Source organism: Haemorhous mexicanus, chromosome 10, assembly GCF_027477595.1.
Source record: "Haemorhous mexicanus isolate bHaeMex1 chromosome 10, bHaeMex1.pri, whole genome shotgun sequence".
NCBI classification, from domain to species: Eukaryota; Metazoa; Chordata; class Aves; order Passeriformes; family Fringillidae; genus Haemorhous; species Haemorhous mexicanus.
In genome coordinates this window covers 8,155,209-8,161,208 of record NC_082350.1, presented here as the reverse complement: position 1 = coordinate 8,161,208, position 6,000 = coordinate 8,155,209, and positions in this window count along the sequence as shown.

The window sequence follows — 6,000 nt, the reverse complement described above, 5'->3', positions numbered from 1 at the left end:
CTTCTTCACTAAGCTTCCTTTTAGTCCTGCCTTCTGATAAGTATCTTAAACAGAGCAATCCTAATGAAGGGACTGACCCTCAGGTGCCAGAGGTTCTCGTGGCTGCTGCTGAGCCTGTTAGGCTGTTTTGGGGAAGTTCCTTTTGTTAGGCTGGAAGAGATAAGGAGCCCAGTCTCCAGTAAAACTGCAGTCCATCCAGTTAAATTCATTCGACAGAAGTTAGGAAATCAAATAAATAGTAAATTTAAGCTCCCCGTGGCCCAGCACTGAAAAAAATACTCAGTTATTTGGTTTGAATGAGTATCAAGCTTGCAATACTTTATCAGATAAACAATAATGCTTGTTCTTAGCAAAACAAGCATGTGTTTATTGGAAATTAGGATGTACTTGAAGCTAAGTCTACCTCTTCTTGGGAATGTTATTCTGGCAAATTTTTAGTTGCTGTAAATGCTCCCTGTGGTAGAAGGGAAAGCAATGCATGTGCTTAGCTCTTGTTACATTGAAAAGTCACTAAGTTCATCTAGGTCCCTCAAGTAAACCAGACTAAAATGTGAATATTTATTACTTCTAAGCTGTCACTTCCATTTATGAAGGGACTCAAGATATCTTTGTTTCACAGCAAGCAGGCAGAGATAGTGACCTGCCCTTAGGTGCTAGCTGAAGTTCTTGGCTGTATTTGTATTAAATTAGTTGTGAGTGTGCAATAATTTGCTTTATGCTCACTAAAATAGGTGCATCCAAGGTGCCACTACAAACATCATTAAGATGTGAAATACCCATCTTGTCTTTTCTCTATTTGTTGAATTTACTTATAGGTGGGCAGAAATACACAAGGTAAGTGGTAAAATATTATAAATAATTATGTGGCCAATCCAAAATCAGGTTTTTGCACAACAGTAATAAAGCCCTGCAAGCCCAGGGGGTTGACAGCTATTGATCCTGACTTTTATATGTAACTCAATTTTGTCTCTTACATTGAGGACTTGAAATTTTATCCACAATTATTTCCAGGTTCAAACAGCACTTATCCAGAAATAATTTTTTTTTGGTTGAAGAGCTGCACTTTGATATATAGGCTTTATTTCAACCCTGCTGAAATCAATAGGACCTTTTTCTGGTGGCCTCAGTAAGTATTGGACTGGGCCCATAATTCATACTTGCAAATAATTTTGGCCACAAAATCGTATCTGTAGAAATGGAGGCAGTTCTTCAAAACCAGACTAACTTCTGCTTGTGGGTTTGTTTTTTTTTTTTTTTTGCAAGGGAATTTCAGAAACTGGTTGTGGTTTTTCCTTTATCCTCTGGGGTTATCAGAAGCACAGTAATTTTCAGGCATTGTTGGGTCAGGGTGACATGATTTATGGTTTCTTCCTCAAAAGGAAAGCTTTCTCTAGAGTTAAGAGGTGTTCTGCTCCATTGTGCCTGCTGTGATGTGTCACAAGGAGAGAAACTGCTCCTTTAGGGTAGATGTGTTTTCTAGCTATAACTTGGGCTTTCTGTTTGCAAACCTGTCAGTCCACAAAGCAATTGATTCTCTCAACTGAGAGCACTGTGACTGGCTCAGATGTGATCAAAGGTAAGAGGGAAATGGCTTCTGCTTGTAATAGAAACAATGTGGATTTTGTTCTCTCAATTCTCTCCCCACAAATTCTAGCATGAAACTGTATGGATGTCAGTTGTAAGTTTAGCTGACAGACACCAAATATCTGCAGAAACAGAAGAAGAGCCTCAATGTGCAGATTTAAATGTTTGCAAGACAAAAATCCAGTGTGTTTCTAATAGATTATTTGCCTCAGATGAACTAGAAACTGATTGACAACTTGAAGTCATACTCCAGAAAATATTTGAAGTACTTCTTTATTTTCAAGTAGAACTTTATTTAGAAACACTTTATTTAGAAACATGCTCTGGTAGAAATTGCAAGATTTATAAACAACCTTTAATCAAAGGATACATGATCAGTTGAAAGAGACAAAGGGATTGATATTGCTTACATGCTGGAGTAGAAGGCATTGCAGATGGACAAGATATCCCTTCTTTGTACAATACTGTGGGCCTGGGTCTGGAAGGCAGCATCATGGCTGTAGCATTAGGACTGATTCTTTCCAGTAGCTTTTATGACTTTGATAGTTCAGAAGGACTTCACAGTGAAATGTTTATCCTCTAGGATGGACTGTGAATAGCTTCTTCAAAAACTACTAAAAAATTACATTGCAAGTTAGTGGGAGGAACTTTAAATGTTCTAAAAAGCAGAAATGCCTGCAGTTTTCTTTGCTGCTTGCCTACATTAATTCCAGCCATGTCAGAGAAGCAGCACTGCCTTCCTCTGCAGAGAATAAATAACTCTCTCTGTGATAGGATTTCTGGAGATTTATTTTTTCTGCAAATACTCTGTGTTCGTGAGCGGGTAACTGGATTGACTTTCACCATACTTGGTGTTTGAAAGTTGATTTGTAATTAATACTGGCAAGCCTGAAGATGTGGTCCTTTGTACCTTGGTTGATGCAAATCACATTCTTTGCCTTGTGGGAGGTTTTTATGTGTTTTCATATTGCTCTTTGCTTGTTCACAGCTGTGAAGGATATAACCTTGGAAGTAGTCCAGTGCTTGTTTACATAATGACATGATGTGGTTTTCACCCAACTCATGTAGGTGGAGAAGTCAATACCTATTAATGATTTACTCTATGGCTTGTCCTGCCTCAGTATTCAAAGATCACTTAATCTGTGGTGCTATGTTTAGTTGTAATTAGGATGATGAATATTTAATTTTAATTATTACTATTTTTTCTGGAAATGTCACTCTTCAATGTAGGTAGCAATGCCAGTATATTTAAACATTATTCACAGGTGAGGCATCAATTAAAGATGGCTTCTAACCTAACCAAGATGCAGAAGAAAAAAACAAGGACAACCTTTTTAGATGGAAAAGGTTGTTCCATGACATCCAGCTCTAACTCTGTCAGGGAATTTAACAGAGTTTGCCAGATAAAAATTATTTAAACCTTGCAGGTTGTAGAGTTAAATGTTATTAAGAATCTACATTTCAAACCAAAATGCTATGCCCACTTCAGGTACATCTTCAAATATATCCTGGCAAAATAGTGACACTGTATTTGCCTGTCTTGAAATGCCTTTAGTGGATTCATCACTGAGGCCAAAGTAGGGAAGTGAAGGGAGCTTACAGTGCTGTGCAGACATAGAGGAAAATCCATCATGTCCCATAACTTGGTGCTGTGTGGACTCTGCTTCTCTGGAAGCACCAGGGCTGGGTCTGCATAGCTCCCTTTTGGGGTTTGGTTTAGGATTTTCCTCACAGCTTTGTGTGTTCAGGCATTGCAGGGTGGCAAAGGGCACAGTGGGGAGCTGTCTTACCAAGTCCTGGAAAAAGTTTTGCAGATACAAGAAAGCAGAGACATAAGGTCCAGCGATAACTCCAGACCATTTTGACTTCTTTGGTTCTCAATTATATCTTTTTGAATTTTCCTGCAAAAATGTAAAAAGTCTGGTTAAGCAGTCACACTTCAGAGCAACATTTTGGTGGCTTGGGGGTTTGGGCTTTTTTTGGTTCATTGGGGTTTTTTTCCACAGAGTGGCTTAAGGAAATTTTGGAAAAATAATTAGAAGTCTATCAGCCAGTTTGGTTAAAACACAATACAAAATGGATGAAGCATTTGAACTGTGGAATTGATCTCTGCAGGCAGTTCTTACAGTGTGTGCTTTCAAGAGAAATGTGCTGTCAAATGTGGGCTATGCTGTAGTTTATGGAGGGAACCTGCACTCAGCATTTAAGCATGTTTTTCTCTTTTTTTCCCCCTTGTGTCTAATGAGAAATTAATGCAGCACAGCTTTTTCTATTTCTTACTGTGCACAGTTAGTCTGTAGAGGGTATGTGCACCAAGCTGCCTTCCTGGGGCAGAACTAATCCAATCATTTATGAGTTTATCAGATTTGTTTTGCTGTTCAGGCCAGGTGTAATCTTGTGCACCTATTTTTTTTAATTATTCTCTGGAATAAATGCTAGCTAAGGTAATGGCCAAAAATTTAATTACCTTTTATTTGGGGATTTTTTTTCCTTCTAGATGTGTGTAGTGTCACTTTACATCAGACTTCCCCTCTTTTAGGAACTGCACGATGATGCATCTGTTCATACTTTGTGCAGAAAATGATCACTGACTGCTTTTCTTTTGCAATGGCATTTACTGTGTTGATTGTGTTTGGCACACTGGTGGGCTTTGGTCATAGAGAAAGATTTGTGTTGTATATCCTAATGGAAATGCTTTTCTGTTGTATCACACTGTTGTCTGCTTACTCTGCCAAGGATTTAATTACTCATTTCCTTACTCTGCTTTTACTCTGAAATCAATGTAAAACTTGGGCCAGAACTGGGGTAGAAACATCAGGGCTCCAGACATTGAAGAAACACTGAGAGGGGCACAATTGCTCTTTGGGAAGTTTGCATTCCTCTCAAGCCATTCTCTCTTGAATGAGCTGTGTTGCTGCTCACTGTCTGTACCAGTAGTTTGACCACAAAAAAAAAAAAAAAACCAAAAAAAAAAAAAACCAAAAAAAAAAAAAAAAACAAAACAAGGATGCTGATAGCAAGAGAAGTATTGGACTGTTGGGAGGCAGGAATGATACCTTGGGGATCACTGTTAGGACTGATTGATAAAGCTATCCTGTGACTTCCCTGTAAGGAGAAGCTGGCATGCCAGTAAAACTTCTAGAAGACATTAAATCAGGATAACTGTGCACCAGTGTCAAGCTGTACAGAAGTTAGAATATGGACAAATGGTAACAAAAGCCTACAAAGCACATAAAACATGAAAGTATTGCCTGTTGAGTCTGGAAGTCCTGTTTGTCTCTTCCCCTGCCATATCTGAAGCAGTTGGAAAACTTTAATGGAACAGACCACAATATGTCAACTTTGCTGGAAGAAGAATGCCAGTATCAGAAAGGGATTCATTTTTACATACTGAATGTGAATGTTTTGCTACAGAACTTTCTTGGAGAGCTGTGGTGGGTCAGGGAAGGGGAGTTTTCAACTCTCTTATCTGTGCATGCAGAAGCACAGGATGACATGGTAATTCCATTAGCCAAGCTGTCTGTTGCCAGTCCAGCTGATTTTGCTGGAGAGAGGAAGTGTATGCACTATGCTGGCTTCAGGGCTGTACCTAAAAATAGTTCATGGCTGTGATTACCTAGGCACAAGCAAGCAGAACAAAAGGCTAGAATTGACATACTGGCAAAATTATTCTGCAAAGAGGTGCCATTGCTTGGTTTAGGAAATAAATTTTAGGTGGCTTGATTCTCTACTATTTTTAACTAAGTTTACATAATGAGCTATGGTCTCAAATGAAAATCTTGGTTTTGCTGGCTCAAACAGATTGATACTTTCAGAAGCTGATCCAGCATTTTGGCAGTTATGGATTGCTGTATAGAAATCCCTGTTTCCATTTGATGCTCAACCACTTCAGTTAGGAGTTTAAAGGTAAGTAGTGTGTGAGTACAAGTCTGTGTTTTAAGGCCCAGATGTGAATCTGGTTCACAAAGGTTGGCAGATGTGCTCTTGCAGTGGGGCACCTGCTGCTGCAGCATCAGGAAGAGTGTCCCTGTCAGCCAAGGAGGGGACTGCTCTTCCTTAAGCTCACCTGAGCACTGAAGGACCTGCAGAAATCTAGGATGGTAAACACCCTGCTGAGTTTATTCATATCAACAAAACCAGCACTTCCATTTCTAACTCTTTTAACTATCTGAGTAAATGTTTTCTCTAAATGAGCAAGTGCAGCTTTGTGGGGTTGCTGCTTTTACTGCAGGTACTCAGCTGCAAGAGCAGCATGGTTTGGTGGTCTCTTACGTGCAAGAAAATTCACTGCCTGAACCAGGGTAAATTTGCAGGATGTGGCATTTTAAAATGTCAATAAGTTAAGTGGGGTCTGTAAACATTTCTAGACAGGTTGTGGTTCATTGGCGTATTGTTTGACCATCTTGAATGGAAACA